The sequence below is a fragment of the Eretmochelys imbricata genome, chromosome 5 (assembly GCF_965152235.1).
Source record: "Eretmochelys imbricata isolate rEreImb1 chromosome 5, rEreImb1.hap1, whole genome shotgun sequence".
Classification (NCBI taxonomy): domain Eukaryota; kingdom Metazoa; phylum Chordata; order Testudines; family Cheloniidae; genus Eretmochelys; species Eretmochelys imbricata.
Window position 1 is genome coordinate 29,826,897 of NC_135576.1, and position 19,112 is coordinate 29,846,008.

Genomic DNA, 19,112 nt, shown 5'->3' on the forward strand with positions numbered 1-19,112 from the left:
TCGGAGCAGCATGTCTGGCAGCAGTGCTGCCCAGAGCGCTGCCCGCATGGCGGCGTGACTGCGGGGAGGGGAGCCAACGGGGGAGGGGCCGGGGGCTGGCCTCCCTGTCTGGGAGCTCAAGGGCCGGGCAGGACGGTCCCGCAGGCTGGATGTGGCCCACGGGCTGTAGTGTGCCCACCACTGGTGTAGATAATACTACTTAGTTCTGCCTGTGTGCTGGGGGCTGGAATAGATAACCTATCAAGGTCCCTTCCAATCCTACATTTCTATTATTTCCTTTTATTTTAAGAAATTTTGCTTGTTCAGCCTAATTTTGTTTTGTTTTTAAGACAGAAAAGGAATACAGATCTGAAGTTAGCTTTGAAAACTATGCCATATGTACAGAACTCTGTGCTTACTCTAGCCCCTATGGACTGGCTTCATAGTCCAATGGACTTTTAGTATTTATCCCTAATCTACAAATAGAGCCAGGCACACATGGATCTACTGCCTGTTGGCCAGTATGCGGCAGTTCTGGTTTCTATTCCATACAGGGTCTATCTCCACCTCATACAAGTGCAGTTGAAGAACTTGGTCAGTACTTAATGGAGTTTGGGGGCTGGATGAAAGCTAGCTGACCGAAGCTCAATCCAGATAAAGTGGAGATAATATTTACAGGCTGGGGGATGTAACCAGAGGAGTTATCTCAATTAAAGGATTGTGCCTGGTAGTTTTTACCGCTATTTGGAACCTGGATATTTTGCTTAATTGCCCAGCTTTATTGCCCATCCAGCTACTTTTGGATGTTCATGTAGCAGACAAGTTCCCGTGTTATGGGCTGCAGCTGGCAAAATATCTGTCCTTTCCTCTTTTGGATGCACACCTCACCACAGTGATTCATGCTTGTGTCTCCTGAAGATTGGCTTGCTGCAATGAGCTCTACACCTTCAGATGATTTGGAAATTTGGCTTGAAGCTGGTGCTGAAGGCTTATTAAACTGTGCTAGTTCAAGGAACATGTTATACCTGTGCTGCTTGATCTAGGGTGGCTGCCGGCTTGGTTTCGGAGTGAAGTTCAGGATATTGGTTTTGGCCTGTAAAAACCTGAATAATTGGGGTCTTGAGTTCCTGTGAGACCACTTGTCACCTCGCATGATGCTGCAGCAGATGTTAAATGAGATGCATGAACTAATAAAAGAGAGGGGACTGGTGAGAGTGCATACTCTGTGAAGGATTCTCAACTCTGCAATACATTTATCTTCCTCTCCTCTCACGCATGTATCTAATAGAGCTTTGTTTGGTTATCTTCAGGACCCCCTTCAAAGCTTCTCTAGCCTTTCTGGGGGAGGAGGCTGTTGGATAAGGAAAAGATGAGAGAATGAATGGGATGTGGTGAGTTGGATACTTTTTTCACAGCTGATTTGGCCTGTGGAGTTTACTAAAGGTTTGTGTAATTATTGTTCATCACCTAGTGTAGTAGGTAGATGCTTATAAATAAATGCAAGTAGTTTAAAAAAAACAAACAAAAAAACCCCTCATAGGTAATACTAATGACAGACTGTGGACAAAGGATAATTTCAGTTCTAAAGCCTACCACCAAGTTCCTTGATCTGTCAGTTATATCCGGTGTTCTCAAACTTTTTCTTTCAGAGGCCCCCCCTCAACATGCTATAAAAACTCCAAGGCCCAGCGGGGACGCGGGAGGGTCCTTGGGCATAGGTGTAGTTTTACTTCTATTTTGGGGGTACAGGGGCTGGCAGGGCTTGAGCCAGCTCCGCACAGTGGGGTCCAGGGAAGGAGTGCCACCTCCACTCCCTGACTCACCTCAGCAAGCCAGCCAGGGAGGGTGCAACCAAAAAATATAACTCAAAGGGCTTTGGGGGGGGCGGGGGACGGGACTTTTTAACTCAGTTTAAAAAAAACCCAACACGTGTTTAAAAAAAAATCCTTCCTCCTACACAACTTGATCAAAATGAACTGACATTTAGGCAAAATAGTCTACTTATATCCCTATTCACTGAATTGGCATACTGTAAAATTTCCCTGAATATCTTAACTCCTGTGAAATCTCCATGAAAGAAGCTGCAGTCATGTGGCCATTTATATACAGGCCACTGGTTCAACTGTAGGCACTGGTAACTTACACTACCGGAATAATCACCACTGTGTGGGCACATAGCTATAGGTTCGTGGTCCTGGAGCCCAATTTGTGGGCACAGTAACTGGATGAGGGGCTACTGGAGTTGGGGAAAGAGTTGTCAACAAAGTACCTGCTGACATTGCCATAGTGGTCCCAGCCAACATTCCCATAGTCACACCATTTCCTCTTGGTGGTGGAACTGGAGCAGGATACATAGTTGCTGGCATGCCATAAGGCTGCACAGCTGTGGGGTGATGGATTATGTGGGGTGTTGCTGCATATCAATGCTGCGTCTAGTAAGTGCCTTTGGATTCTGCTGTGGATAGGCACTTCGAACCGGATACACAGCAGTCTGGTAGGGGTTGGGTGATGAAGAATAAGGTGGCACTGCACCACTGGTGGGTAAACAGGATACTTCATATGGTGTTTCTGGTGTATAACCTGTTTGGAAGGTAGGATTTGCTCCTGGGTACACGTTGGGGGAATAGGCAGGGAGAGCTGCTGCATAGCCCATTGAGAAACCAGTTGGATAACCAATTCCTTTGGCATTTGCATAGGGAACCCCAGAAGATTCAAGACTATAAACAGGATTCATGACTTCAATAACGGGCTGCGGCGCTTCGTGGCAGCGGCCCCGGCTCTGGCTCTGTCACTCGGTGTCTGCTGCAGCCCAGGGAATGGGTGGAGCCTCGCGGTCGGAGGGGGCGGAAGCTAGAGCGGTGGCTGGGGCCTGGGCCTCCTGCTGCTGTGTGATTTGAAAACCACTCAGGGTACATGGAGAGGGGTAGCTGGGGGCTGTGTGCAGGCATGGGGGTAGCTCGGGATGCAGGGAGGGGGTAGCTGGGGGCTGTGTGCAGGCATGGGGGTAGCTCGGGATGCAGGGAGGGGGTAGCTGGGGGCTGTGTGCAGGCATGGGGGTAGCTCGGGATGCAGGGAGGGGGTAGCTGGGGGCTGTGTGCAGGCATGGGGGTAGCTCGGGATGCAGGGAGGGGGTAGCTGGGGGCTGTGTGCAGGCATGGGGGTAGCTCGGGATGCAGGGAGGGGGTAGCTGGGGCTGTGTGCAGGCATGGGGGTAGCTCGGGATTCAGGGAGGGGGTAGCTAGGGGCTGTGTGCAGACATGGGGTAGCTCGGGATGCAGGGAGGGGGTAGCTCGGGATGCAGGGAGGGGGTAGCTGGGGGCTGTGTGCAGGCACGGGGGTAGCTCAGGGTGCAGGGAGGGGGTAGTTAGGGGCTGTGCGCGGACAGAGGAGTAGCTCAGGGTACAGGGAGGGGGTAGCTAGGGACTGTGTGCCAGCAGGGCTCCCCCTGCGGTGGCTGCTCCCCGAGGGCTCGGCTGCCCCAGAGCTGGGTCACCCTGTCCAGGCTGCTCTTGCCGGCTGCATGAGCAGTCAAAGGGGGCAGCAAGCTGAGGAGCTGCCGCAAGCCCGGGCACCAGCAGCAGACAGGGGAAAGCCACAGCTGCCTGCTCCATGGTACCACCTCTCCCCACCCCGCTCTGGCTTCTGACCTATGACTTGGCCAGAGGGCCGAACCTGAGGCAGACTGGGAGAGAGGCGGAGAGGGCTGGAGCTGCCCCCGGGACTGCCACGCTCTGGGTACGGCACTGAGTTATGGTCTCTCATGAAATAGGATCAATTCAGTAACATCTAGGCTAGAGGGAGAAACAACATTAAAAGTGTGAAGTGCAGATTGGCATGTGCCCAGTAATTCTGTGGAGGAAGCCATTGGGGAGGGGTGGGAATGCATTGTATGCATAGTGAGACTGGAAGCCTCAAAAACAGAAGTCCATGCATTAGCTGCAACATGGTAATAGTGAGCATTTAGATAGCATGTTCCATGTGAGATATCAAATCACATCTCCCGCATGATTTAGGTATGGTAATGCATCAGCAATATTGATAGTGATCAGATTGGCATAAATTTGATTATTCATATAGGACCTGATCCAAAGTTTTCATTCACTTCATTGAGATTCATCCTAAAAGTTCTCAAGCACCGTCAATTCCATTGGGACAGGTGGGTAGTCCAGACCTTGCAGGACGGGTTTAGAGAAGGGTTGCCTTTCTTGATTCTCAAAAAGAAAAGGAGTACTTGTGGCACCTTAGAGACTAACCAATTTATTTGAGCATAAGCTTTTGTGAGCTACAGCTCACTTCATCGGATGCATACTGTGGAAAGTGTAGAAGATCTTTTTATACACACACAGCATGAAAAAATACCTCTCCCCACCCCACTCTCCTGCTGGTAATAGCTTATCTAAAGTGATCACTCTCCTTACAATGTGTATGATAATCAAGGTGGGCCATTTCCAGCACAAATCCAGGGTTTAACAAGAACATCCGGGGGAGGGGGGGAGAAATAGGAAAAAACAAGGGGAAATAGGTTACCTTGCATAATGACTTAGCCACTCCCAGTCTCTATTCAAGCCTAAGTTAATTGTATCCAATTTGCAAAAGAATTCCAATTCAACAGTTTCTCGCTGGAGTCTGGATTTGAAGTTTTTTTGTTATAATATCGCAACTTTCATGTCTGTAATCGCGTGACCAGAGAGATTGAAGTGTTCTCCGACTGGTTTATGAATGTTATAATCTTGACATCTGATTTGTGTCCATTGATTCTTTTACGTAGAGACTGTCCAGTTTGACCAATGTACATGGCAGAGGGGCATTGCCGGCACATGATGGCATATATCACATTGGTGGATGTGCAGGTGAACAAGCCTCTGATAGTGTGGCTGATGTTATTAGGCTCTGTGATGGTGTCCCCTGAATAGATATGTGGGCACAGTTGGCAATGGGCTTTGTTGCAAGGATAGGTTCCTGGGTTAGTGGTTCTGTTGTGTGGTATGTGGTTGCTGGTGAGTATTTGCTTCAGGTTGGGGGGCTGTCTGTAGGCAAGGACTGGCCTGTCTCCCAAGATTTGTGAGAGTGTTGGGTCATCCTTCAGGATAGGTTGTAGATCCTTAATAATGCATTGGAGGGGTTTTAGTTGGGGGCTGAAGGTGACAGCTAGTGGCGTTCTGTTATTTTCTTTGTTAGGCCTGTCCTGTAGTAGGTGACTTCTGGGAACTCTTCTGGCTCTATCAATCTGTTTCTTCACTTCCGCAGGTGGGTATTGTAGTTGTAAGAATGCTTGATAGAGATCTTGTAGGTGTTTGTCTCTGTCTGAGGGGTTGGAGCAAATGTGGTTGTATCACAGAGCTTGGCTGTAGACGATGGATCGTGTGGTGTGGTCAGGGTGAAAGCTGGAGGCATGTAGGTAGGAATAGCGGTCAGTAGGTTTCTGGTATAAGGATTACAGACATGAAAGTTGCGATATGACAACAAAAAAACTTCAAATCCAGACTCCAGTGAGAAACTGTTGAATTGGAATTCTTTTGCAAATTGGATACAATTAATTTAGGCTTGAATAGAGACTGGGAGTGGCTAAGTCATTATGCAAGGTAACCTATTTCCCCTTGTTTTTTCCTATTTCCCCCCCCCCCCCCGGATGTTCTTGTTAAACCCTGGATTTGTGCTGGAAATGGCCCACCTTGATTATCATACACATTGTAAGGAGAGTGATCACTTTAGATAAGCTATTACCAGCAGGAGAGTGGGGTGGGGAGAGGTATTTTTTCATGCTGTGTGTGTATAAAAAGATCTTCTACACGAAAGCTTATGCTCAGATAAATTGGTTAGTCTCTAAGGTGCCACAAGTACTCCTTTTCTTTTTGTGAATACAGACTAACACAGCTGTTACTCTGAAACCTTTCTTGATTCTGTGACTTTTACTTTGCATGTTGGTGAAGGAGATTTGAATCTTAGCTCTTTAAATACGACAAGGTAGTAATAGTGTGAACATCAAAACCATGGCTTTTTTTCTCTGGCTTCTTGATTAAGTTTTTTTTGGGGGGAGGGCATGAGATGAGGCAAACAAGGTCTCCCATCCAGCACGTTGTCTTCCTTCTGTCTCCCTCCAAAACCTATTGCAGTCAATGGACTTCATACGGCTTAGGATCAGGTACTTTAAATTTCTAAATTCTCTCACTTTCCAGCACCAACTGCATAGCATGTATAATACAGGTGGACAAACAATGTAACCGCTGGAATAACAGGATCCTGAATTGCACCTCCAGCAGGAGAGTGGGGTGGGGGGAGAGAAAACCTTTTGTAGTGGTAAACACCCATTTTTTCATGGTTTGTATGTATAAGAACAACTTCTGTATTTTCCACAGTATGCATCCAATGAAGTGAGCTGTAGCTCACGAAAGCTTATGCTCAAATAAATTGGTTAGTCTCTAAGGTGCGACAAGTACTCTTTTTCTTTTTGCGAATACAGACTAACACGGCTGTTACTCTGAAACCTCTGACATGTAATTTTGCAAAGGTTTTCACACGATAACAAGGATCAGGTTCACATGGGCCTGTTGTAGTTCCTGAAATATTCTTGGTGAGGTAGAATTTCTATTTTATTAGAAGTTTCTAGTGCTGTGATTTCCAGATCGCACATTGATTGCACTGCTGTGTAATAGTCACAGTTCAGCAACCCCAAACTGGGCACTGAGAACTGAAAATAGGTATTTCTGCATCACATATTTAGTTGTGATACAGCTTTTATTCATATCTCTTCGTATGAAATGTGTAAAGTTTGTTTAGTGTCGGTCATTTCTGTTGACTTACTGTTTCCTTTCTCTTAAGGCTGATATGGAAGAAGGATTCTGACTAGTTATTTACATCTCTGAACTTATTAAAACAAATGAAATATGTTCCTATTTGAAAAATGGCAATTTGCCAAGGAGCCGTCTTTGGCAGAGACTGCAATGCAATAACTGTAATCCTGGGGTGTGTAGGTGAAAGTTTGAGAAGTGAGAGAGCACAGAGAAGAATGCAACAGAGAAGAATCTTGTTTCTGATCTAATTAATCAGACACTTTGGAAGCTAGCATGAAAATTATATGGTTTCTCCCTCACTGAGTACGCAATATCATAGAGACATGGTAGGGACTTCATTGTTATCTATCAGTCTGATTCTGTTCTGTTTCCCTCCTCCAACCCATATGAACTTTTGCTTCTCAATCTCTGGGGCTGAAAATTCATCTACTTAGTCCCAGCTCATAGATGATTTATTTATTTATGGGAAGTTGACATGGGCTGACCATGGGAAGGGATGAAGAAGTAGAATGAAAGGGAGCAGAGTATCCTCATAATCCCCTCCGCTTCCATGACTTGTGCTGCATGAACATCAGTACTGGCCATGAAGAAGAAGGCGGCAATTTATGTCTGTTCTACAGGGAAGGGCTGCTGTTATCTTCTGACTATGAATCTTTGAGCAGTTATGTTAAAAACTATCAGCAATTTGGCCAGAATCTGAATTTGTGTTCAAAGTAGGGCTGTCGATTAATCACAGTTAACTCACATGATTAACTCAAAAAAAATTAATCATGATTAATAGCACTGTTAAATAATAGAATACTAATAGAAATTTATTAAATATTTTGGATGTTTTGTATATTTTCAAATATATTGATTTCTATTACAACAGAATACAAAGTGTACAGTAATCGCTTTATTATTTTTATTACAAATATTTGCACTGTAAAAATGACAAACAAAAGAAATAGTATTTTTCAATTCACCTCATACAAGTACAGTAATGTAGTCTCATTATTGTGAAAGTGTAACTTACAAATACAGATCTTTCTTTTACATAACTACACTCACAAATAAAATAATATAAAACTTTAGAGCCTGCTCAGTTCTACTTCTTGTTCAGCCAATCGCGAAGACAAACAAGTTTGTTTACATTTATGGGAGATAATGCTGCCCTCTTCTTATTTACAATGTCACCAGTAATTGAGAACATGTGTTTGCATGGCACGTCTGTAGCCGGCGTTGCAAGGTGTTTATGTGCTAGATATAAAAATTTTATTAAAGGTAATGGTTAAAAATATATATATATATATATAATATAATACATAGGTTGAGAAAAGAGTCTCTGTACGTCTGGGCATAGTGCTTAGATTATCCACAAATACAAAGTTTGTTTTTAAAAGTCATATGATACATAGAGCACATAATCGGCAATAACCCAAATTTAGGTCGATAGATTTAACAGAAGGTTAGATATTAGAATCCGAATACTTGGGTACATCACTCATGAAAAGTTGTACCGAGATTTTTTTGTGGAAAGCAAAATATATCAATGAGTGGAGATTGTCCCTAGTAAATGAGGATTAGGTAGGTTGTCCATTTAGAACAGGGGTGGGCAAACTATGGCCCGGGGCCCACATCCGGCCCTTCAGACATTTTAATCCGAACCTCAAGCTCCCGCCGGAGAGCAGGGTCCGGGGCTGGCCCCACTCCGCGTGTGCCTTTGCTCCACATGGCTCCCAGAAGCAGCATCATGTCCCCCCTCCGTTTCCTATGTGTAGAGGCATAGGAGCTGGAGGTGGACGTGCCGTTGCTTCCGGGAGCTGCTTGAGGTAAGTGCCACCCGGAGCCTGCACCCCTGACCCCCCCCTCCTGCCCTCTGAGCAGCCCATAGCACCCCCCTGCACCCCCAACCCTTCATCCCCAACCCCATGCCAGAGCTCGCACCCGAACCCCCTGCCCCAGTCTGGAGCCCCCTCCCACACCCTGAACTCCTCACTTCTGGCCACACCCCGGAGCCCTCACCCTTCCCCGCACCCCAACCCCCAATTTCGTGAGCATTCATGGCTCGCCATACAATTTCCATACCCACATGTGGCCCTCGAGCCAAAAAGTTTGCCCACCCCTGATTTATAAAATACAATCCATGAGGAAAGTATCATCCCTCCTAGTATTGCCGATGTCCAGTGATGTGTCCTATGTAAATGTCCCTCAACTACCTGATGGCATCTGACACCATGAGTTGCCGCATCAGCTGAGCGTAGCATTGACAGATTCTGCATTCTCTCAGCACTCTTTCGTTACTAGGGTCCCATACACCCAAGGCTCCGACGATCAGTGTGTATCTCTGAACCTGGTAACCCATAGCTCTCAAAGTTTCGGCCAGAGAAGCATATTTCTCTACCTTTCGAGCTCAGGCATTGTGAAAGACTGAGACCCTGTTCTGGAAGGTCACTGTGACGTCCACCATGATGATCTTCTTCCGGGCCTCGTTGGTGATGACGGTGTCCGGTCGCAGTTGGCTGTTGGTTCCGGAGATGGCAGCATTTATGGCAACCTTCCCCCACGGGTGGCAGGATGGCTCTGCCCAGGCAATCTTGGATGGTGTTGTGTTGCAGCTGCCAAGCTCTCGAATGGGGTTTCCAGCTACACAGGACATGTCCATTTTTGGGGCTGCGCAGAACAGGAATTATGGTAGAAGGGTATGAGTTTCCCAGATGAACAACACCGACTTCTTCATATCTCCCACAATGTAAATATTTGCTCACAGACAGGTCTGATTTTGTGCACTGACTTTTGACTCAGCTCCCTCCCAGTTTTCGTTTTGTGGTAAATTGCATTTTCCTTTCTCCCACCACCTTTAATTTATGGTAGTGTTCTTCAACTGAGCATTACATGGGGCTCACTGCAGAGTCCATCTATGCTGGTCCTGATCAACCAAAAGAGTAGCTAGCTGTACATTCCTTCCTCCTTCCTTCCTTCCCAGTAGCCACAGGATAATGCCTTCAGAACCCTCTCAGTCCTTGCTGTCCCTGAGATTGAGAAATTGGCCTTTTGCTTTTTGCATGGGCCTGTTCCTATGCTGTTGCGTGCTCACATCAATGTAAAAAAGGATATACTTTCAGTTGGTGGCTTTGGATTTTCTGGCTCTGACCATTATCTGGACAGAGATTCAGGAGACCTGGGTTCCATTCCAAGTTCTGCCGGTGGCCTCCTGGATGACCTTGAGCAAGTCACTTTACCTTCCTGTGTCTCCAATTTCCCCATCTGTAACACTGGAATAATGATATCAACCTTCTTTGTAAAGCCTTTTGAGATCTACGATGCCAGGGTTAGGCATTTTTATTATTTGTCACAACCTGAATGTTATGTAAAACTTTTTCTTTTTTCTCTCATTATTGGCTGTGCTAGTCTGTAGAAGACAGCCATTTCGTAGTGATGGATTTAACAGTCGGCAAAGAGGAAGGGCAATGGGGATGTGCCATGGGGACTGTTAGAAAGAATTATCTGGGAATCGGGAGGCCTTGAACAGTGTTGTTTAGTCTTAGATCATCAATATAGTCAAGCATGTAGAAGCTGGGAAGTAAAGATCCAAGGCTGTCACAAAGCACCTTAAAGGGGTGTGAACCATCTGGAGTTGGTAGAAGGCAGCCAAAAATGGGGAGTATAAGAGGACAGCCACCACCTTTGGGGAGTTGAATTTTCTGGGGAGTTTAATTTTCTACAATTGCTCAAAGTTAATTTCAGTGAGATTGCATTATGGCATTATCAAGGCTTTATTGAGTGCACTGTAATGTGTATGAAGAGTTATTAAAGAACAGAGCAGTCTCAGGGCCTCTCAGCATAGTAGCTTCTAGATTATAGTACACTCTTATTTCTCACATTTGGGCTTGACTCTGGCTTTTACAGCCATATTAATGTTATGGGTGGTGAGGAAGGGGAGGGGATGTTTTATTTTTCCTAGGTAGCAATCTCTGGAAGCATTATGCCTGTGGTGGCTAGGAGCTCGATACCTTCTAAGTAGCTGTCACCAGCAGCCTGGCTATGACTGCAGAATAGGTATAGCATGTGTTTTTTGCAGTGCAGCTTGTAAGACAGCAACTGTGCGTGGGGGTATGGCCCGGCCTCTACCCAGCCATTTATCCTGGGACAGTAAGTGCTGCCTGCTTCTCTAGCATCTCACGCCCATTGTGTTCTTAGTGCTGGCTTCCAGATTAGAGCAGAAGGAAAAGTCATGCAGTCCAGGGTCTTCAAATTTATATTTGTCTCATTATAGGGCAAAGCATTATGGGTCAAAAGTCATGTTGATGGATTGACTGCAGAGTTGAGTCTGGTGTGCTTTCCCTTTTTGCACACCCTTACGCCTGGTCTACATTACACAGTTAAGTTGACATAAGGCAGCTTACGTTGAACTAATTACTTAAGTGTACACACTACAGACTTGCCCTGCCGATGTAAGTGCCCTACTACACCGACCTAATAACTCCACCTCCATGAGAGGCATAGGGCTTTTGTCAGTGTAGTTAGGGTGATGCATCGTCTGTGTAGACACGCATTACTTATGTCGGCTGTTGGCTGTCTTGTCAATTTCAGGGCTGCATGCTGGAGCTGTGAAATTGACAAGAAAGCCATGCAGCTAGAGCAGGGGTAGGCAACCTATGGCACAGGTGCCAAAGGCAGCACGTGAGCTGGCCACTGGTCCGGGGGGGACTCTGCATTTTAATTTAATTTTAAGTTAAGCGTCTTAAACATTTTAAAAACCTTATTTACTTTACAACAATAGTTTAGTTATATATTATAGACTTATAGAAAGAGACCTTCTAAAAACATTAAAATGTATTACTGGCACGCGAAACCTTAAATTAGAGTGAATAAATGAAGACTCGGCACACCACTTCTGAAAGGTTGCCGACCCCTGAGCTAGAGCCTGGCTGCTCCCCACTCAGGGAGCCAAGAAGCCTGGGAGGGAGCAGGGAGGCAGCTGGGCCCCCAGCACGGTGCTGTGCAGAGCTGAGAGCCCGGGTTTTCAGCCTCCCACATTGCCCCTCTTCAGTCAGTGGAAGTGCTTCTGATGAGGACGTGCACCACTGATAGAAGGAAGGTAGCGTGGACATCAGCCACCACAGTAATTACATAGGTCGACTTAAGTCGTGTAGTGTAGACATGCCCTTAGAATAAATACAGTGCCAAATAATAGTTGCAACCATCAAATTTTGTTTTCATTTTAAAGGTAGCATGCTAAATGTAACAGTTTCCCAATTACATCCGTACAGGGGCTCTTTTCTTTGCAGCTAGTGTGATCTGTTGAAAGTTTCACATGAATTAAAGATCCTTGTGAGCTATGAATAACTACCTAAAGAGCCAGACCAGTAAAGTTCCCTTATCACCATTCAGACTGTTACTATGGAGGCAGTGAAAATCTGTAAGGGGAGAAAGCCATTAACTCATATTTAATTGCCTCAGTGACTGATGCTGTTAGGGGGTATGAAAGAGTCAACAATGCAGAAACAGTGCATCATTGTTACTAGAGTCCAATTTGCCTGTTAGTGTAAGACCCAGTTGGCAGCAGGTCTGTCTTGTACACAGAGAAGTTATATCAGGTTCTTCACAGCTTTATTGTTAAGTAATACTAAAGTACCTATGCAAGCATTTAGGACAAACATGCATAGGATATGCATACAACTGACAGTCCGGTGACTGGAAAAAGAGATTATTTTATTCTATTATGACTTCCCCATGTTCTTTGTTGATAAATAGAACCTGAAAAACTCTTATATCTGCAAGATCTGACCGTAAGTGAGTGCTAGTTCAGGAAACAGGAAATTACTCAACACCCAGTGTTGATCATTGGAAGAGTTCATTTAATTTTTCTGAGATCTCTGGCACCTAACCAGAACCCTAGATATTCCCCCAAAAATCCAAAATTGAAATTGCCTCATTAGAATTACATGCACATGGCGAAACACTGCATGCACAACGGTTTGCACAGAAGCACAACAGTTTGCACAGAAGCACAACAATTTGTACAGAAGAAATTTTGTGTGCACACAGCCTATCAAAAACAGGGAACATTGCTCCCCACCCAATCCCATCTCCCAGTGTACTGTCAAGAAAAGATGAGCTCTTCAGTGTGTCCAGAAAACTAACAAGTTGGGGCTCTGACAGATCAAGCAAGAAAATTCCAGAGTCTTGGAGAATATCCTGTTTCAGAGTAGCAGCCGTGTTAGTCTGTATTCACAAAAAGAAAAGGAGTACTTGTGGCACCTTGGAGACGAACAAATTTATTTGAGTATAAGCTTTCATGAGCTACAGAATCCGATGAAATGAGTTGTAGCTCACGAAAGCTTATGCTCAAATAAATTTGTTCATCTCTAAGGTGCCACAAGTACTCCTTTTCTTTTTGGAGAATATTCTGTCAGCCACACATCCCTCCATCTCTGCTTTCATTCAGAGCAGCAGTGGATACAATAAAATAAAAGTAATCAGTGCAGGCAACTTGGATGACTGGAGAGAAACTTTTTCCTTCTCAGTTATCTGAACTCTGCCTCTGTGGTAGGTTGCCATGATTCTCTTCTTTTTGAATTAAAAATTCCAATTGTGCATAAAAGATTTGATGCAAAAACATTCCATATTCGTACATATTAAGCATTAAGGCCTGAGTGCTTTTAGTCTGTATGTCATTTTATGCTTGTTATAGCTAATTACGTTCTGGCACATACTTGGGAGTTCTACAGACTGGAAAATACATTTTGGTGGTGTTTTGTTTTGTTACAGAGAGCCAAAACTTTCTTTAATTGCAGCTGAAGATCAAATTATTTTGAAGGTCTACAAAGATGGCAAAATACTTAGAGAAATAAATGTGTAAACATAATAGACTTAACTTGCTGTTCTCCGGAAATGTAATAGGCTTAATCCGTTATTGTCTGTAATCATTTTGTCTAGATTTTTACGTTTTGTAACTGAAATTTAGTTGCCAAACAGACCAGTTGTTTTCAAAAGATTAGGAAAACAGTATCTATGAATTGCCTTTTATGTATTCTACCCATTTGTATAGACTATTAGTAACAGATGTTTAGAAATGTGGCATTTGCATGCAAAATTTTACACACACAGCCAGATTTACCTGTGATAACCCTGACTCCGGACTTCCGCCAGTGTGCAGTTGAAATAACTCCATTGAGGCCAGTGGAGTTAAAGCAGTGTTAAATGCAGAAGGCAAAGGCATATCCAATCCTGTATTGCTGAGTTAGGAGTACCACTTTCATCAGTTTCCAGCATTTTACACCAAGTATCTGTGGAATGCCAAGACCCAGGTGGTTTTGTTTGTTTAGAATGCTACAACACTCTCCCCTCCCATAGATCAGATTTCTCAAGCTAATTTTTCATGCACCCGTAACTATGATCAGAGAGTGACACAGTGGACAATATTTAAATTCTGTATTTTGATTAGCATATTTTCAAACATAAATACGCTCAAAAGATTGTGACAGACAACAACGAAGGGATTATAATAAGAGATCAAATCTCCACCAGTTAGGCACACCAGAGCACAGCTGACTATAATTAGGTTCGAATAGGGATCATGTTGTCTAGTAGAGGCTGGTACTATTCCTATGTGGCTGTCTGGATTACATCACAAGATTTACTTCCTTTTCATGCTCAGACACGTATACTTAATTTAAAAAGGAAAAATTTGCTCTGTTATGCTAGAAACACTTTATGCTTTTGTAGTATTATTACACTGGGATGGTTGCTGCTACCATGCAATCCATTTGGGGAAAATGAAAAACCTGGGTTAACTCTGCTGGGAACACTGGTTAATGCCATTGAAATCAGTGAGGTGTATTCTTGTCACAATAATGTTGTTAGGGTGAGATTCCTCTGCCTCCAACTGACAAAACCTGATTGTAGGGGAACAGTTTAGGGGCAGACTCAAAGCTTAGAGTAGGAAATGGAGTAGTTCTTCTGCGGCTATTACTCCACCTCTGGGTTTGGAATAGGAGCTGTGCTCTGCACTCACACCATACGTGAGATTTTTTAGCCATTGGATCTATGGCAGGGGCACCAGAGCCTTTCCAAAAGTGGGGGGGGGGTTGGGGACCCCATCCCTCCTCTCCCCCCAGAGGCCCCGGCCAAGCTGGAAGCCAGAGCAGGGGGTGGGGGAAGAAAAAGTAGCCTCCTGCCCATGTCCTTCCCCGCCCCATCCAGGGCAGGTAAATGGACCCGCTCCTCACAGCTGCCAGGCAGCTCTCCCCGACCTGGCTCCAGATGGGGTGGGGGCTAGGAGCTGCAGCCTGACCATGGTAAGAGTCGCAGGGGCACCTGTGAAGAGCTGGGGTGGACCCTCCACCCACCCTGGGCAGGGGGTCAGGATATAGGCTGAGGCTGTTCTCAGCGGGGCCCCCGCACTGTGGGCAGGTGGAGGGTCTGCCCCGGCTCCCACAGCTGCCTGTGCAGCTCTTATCATGGCCGGGCCGTGGCTCCAAGGGCCCCTCCAGGAGCCAGAGCTGGGTCGGGGAGTGCCACACAGGCAGCTGTGGGGAGTTGGCATGGAGTCACGGACCCTTTACCTCCACCTGCCCTGGGCCAGGTGGGGAGGCCAGGGGGCGGAGACATGGGCCAGGGGCTATTCTTCAGCCTCCCCACGTTCCGGGCAAGTGGAGGGTCCGCATGGCTCCCACAACTGCCTGGGCTCCATGTTGGCCTTGCCAGGGGGTGGAGCCTCAGGGGAAAGAGGCAGGGTCCACCCCAGTGAAAAATGGATGGGTTATGGCATCACTGACCTATGACAACCCATGGCAACATGCCACACTCCTCTGCCTGCCTGCCTGCCTGCCTGTGATGAACCAGCATGAAGGCTGTTTCCACCAAATACTCCTTCATATTCAGCCACTTTGCACAATGCAATCATGGTGGCTACAATATCTGTCTTCATTATTTTAGGTACTTATATGGTCCTCATTACTCTAGTATCTGAGCACCTCAGTAGCTTTAATGTATGTGTCCTTACCTCTCCCCTGTTAGGTAGGGCAGTGGTATAACTGAGACACAGAGAGATTGAGTGAGTTGCCCAAACTCAGGCAGAAATACTACACTGAGGGTTTTGTACAGCCCTTGCATTGCTAGGGGAATTTCAGCCTTGAGAGAAATAGTACACAGCTGTAGTAGCCAACATTTTGAAACATTGGTTACTCAAAGTTTATGCACCTAAATCCACATATGGATATGTACTTGGTTAAGTACAAAACTCTCCTAATCTTCATCTGCGCTAAACAGATTATTAGATTGGTCTGGCAAATGGAAGCAGAAAATCTGGCCCCAGGTTCCATTTTACTTATGGCTCATATAGTGCCATAAGTATAACTTATAATTGGTAAATTGTGCCAAACAAATAACGAGATCTCTGCCCTGGAGAACTGGCAGTCTATAGACATGTGTTGACACAGTAGGATAGATTACAATAGACAGTAGAACCTCAGTTACAAACACCTCGAGAGTGGAGGTTTTTCGTAACTCTGAACAAAACATTATGGTGGTTCTTTCAAAAGTTTACAACTAATCATTGACTTAATACAGCTTTGAAATTTTACTATGCAGAAGAAAAATGCTGCTTTCAGCCATCTTAATGTAAATGAAACAAGGACAGAAACCGTTTCCTTACCCTGTCAAATCTTTTCCTTAAACTTTCCCTTCATTTTTGAATAGTTTACGTTTAACACTGTACTGTATTTGCATGGGTTTTTTTTTTTCTTTTTCTTTTTCATCTCTGCTGCTGCCTGATTGCGTACTTCTGGTTCCAAATGAGGTGTGTAGTTGACCAGTCAGTTTGTAACTCTGGTGTTTGTAATTCTGAGGTTCTGCTCTAATACAAAACAAACGCAGTTGTGTGTGGCTGTGTACATGTTTTGTCTTTTAAATATTTTATATATTTTTGCTGGAGAGCAAAATGCCTTCTGAAATCAGACTCTCCCCAAAACTCAGCTGTGTTTTTTCTACTTTTCTGAAATGACTGTAGAAAAAAATACTTTGTAAGGGAGACCTCCAGCTTTAGCTACATTGGGCTTTGTCATACTTGGTATGAGTGGCTTTTAATCGTCATCACTGAGTTAAGTGCCTGAAATTAGGGATTTGTAAGGGACCAGTGAATACAACCTGATGTGTAGGGTTGCTAGGATCAAGTGATGTGAGAAAAAGATACACGTGCACAAATGTCTGTGTATATATGTGTTACAGCTTTTCATATAAATTTGATAACTGCTCTAAGTTGTTTTCATACAGTGCCAGTCGTTGTCATGTTGATATGCAGATATCAAGAGGCCACTGAACAGACATAAAATGTAGTCTACCTAAAGTAAAACTGGTCTCTGCTGATGTCTGATTCGAATGCAGCTATATATCTCTTTTATATCAATTCTGTTCCTATTGATTTCAGTGGAAGCTGCTTTAGAGAGCAGAATTTGTCCTGTTAATGAAATAGTGGGTCCCCATACTTGGTGATTTCTCACTGAGCTATTGTAACAATGTGTCTGGTTCAGGTGATGATAAGAAGCCTATTGTGTGTTACAGTTCATGGGGTGTGCGTAGCAATAGTATGTAGACTGGAAGGTAGATTGTTTTGGAAGACTCTGCCCCTCACATGTCCTCTCTAGGAGGAAGATGACAATCCTGTGCCCTTGAAACAAGCTGGTCTCCAGAGGTTATGAAAACCATGGACAGGATTCGCTTTTGAGCCATTTTCAGATGATGGGCTGCCTCAGTGCTGCTATTGAATGTCACAGATATGATACAACAATAGTTTGCTTGCTTATAATGATACTTCTTTAAAAGCATGCGTCTCCAGGCTCTGGGGAGGAGGAGGGGTTACACCAGGGTGATAAGAATTAGGGAAAAAACAACAGTAAGGATAATGGACTAGTGCACCCAGGTTGTGTGTGAACAGGCCGATGCAGATAATTGCCACATTTATCTACTTATGGAATTTCTGTAGTGCTCACTGCTGTAGTATTGGAGCACTAAATACAGTAATTTGAACAATCCCCTCCCCAGCAGACTTGTTTCAAGTGCCCCAACACGTTTTAAATTAAATTTTAAAGACTTTTCATCACAAAGCGGCTGGGGCCATCTTTGGACATAGGCTTCTGAGGGTTATCTTCATCTGCTCCTACCCTTTTCCCCACCTCTCTCCTTTTGGTTCTGTGTGTAAGTTATTAAAATGCATTGTATTTATAATACAGTAGCCTGAAGAGGGCCCCATCTGAGATCCGAGCCCCATTGTGCGAGGCACTGTACACACACACAGTAAGAGACAATTCTGCCCCGAAGCGTTCACACTCTAAATAGACCACTTAAAAGAATAAGAGAAAGGAATGATTTTAACCCCTTTGTACAGATGGGGAACGGAGGCACAGAGAGTAATTAAACGACTTGTCCAAGGTCACACAGGAGTCTGTGGCATAGCCGGAATTTGAACCCAGATCTCCAAAGGCACAATCTGCCTTAACAACAGTATTATACTTCTATAAGTACTTAAGACCAACTGTCTGGATGGTTTTGGTCTTACTAGTATTTATTATTCTACTCTTTTCTATAGCCCCCATTACTATAGTTTCTAAACACTCCTGATACACTGATTAATAGCAGAATGTCCGTCTAAAACATTTACACGTATGATTAAAAGCAATGAGAAAACTAACTTGAATCATGCAGATTCCCTAACTGTAAACACTCACGCTCCTGCCATTTAAGGACAGATCTTTCTCTTTTCTTTTCTACTTTTATAGTCCCCAAAACAAATATTTGAAAACTGCTTTAGTGAAAGACTGCCTTTATCTCCAGGCTAGGTGGTGAAATACTAAAAAAGCTCTACTTGAGGAATCTAGATCAGTTCCAGCAGTTACATTAGCATGACATTGAAGCGCTGCCCCTGAAACTGTCCTTTCAGATTAAATGTTTAAACAAGGTCCTGCTTGTTTTGTAGTCTGTAAAGATCCTGTCAGGACTTTTCTAAGGATTAGGGTGGTACCTGTGGTGTCTGAAGTAAGCCACTCACATATAGTTTCCCTTTTGCTCCTAACTGAAGCTTTTCAGGCTTTGCAAAGACAAATACTAAGCTGGAGGCTGGTTTTTCTGTCTCCGGGCTCTCCAGGGGTAGCAGCTCTTGCTCTTCCTGAGGTCTGTTGCAAAATGAGAATGTTCCCTATGCCTCTGGAACTGAGTCAGACTTGTAAACGTTGTTAACTGAAGCAATACTGAGTTCAGTTTCTAAAATACTTGGAATCTAGTTGTTGACTTTTGGGTACATAGGGTCGTTGCTCTTGCATAGCACAGTCTTGCGTTAAACTTCCAGATGATCCCTGTACATGC

General features: G+C 44.6%; 1 protein-coding gene and 1 pseudogene across 1 annotated transcript in view; one reads left to right on the forward strand and one right to left on the reverse strand.

The window, feature by feature from the left end:
- Positions 1 to 19,112, forward strand: part of GHR (growth hormone receptor) — a 207,707-nt gene that overhangs the window by 9,470 nt on the left and 179,125 nt on the right. The gene's annotated exons all lie outside the window — the stretch shown is intronic.
- On the reverse strand, positions 2,136 to 2,713 carry LOC144264515 (myelin-associated neurite-outgrowth inhibitor pseudogene; annotated as a pseudogene).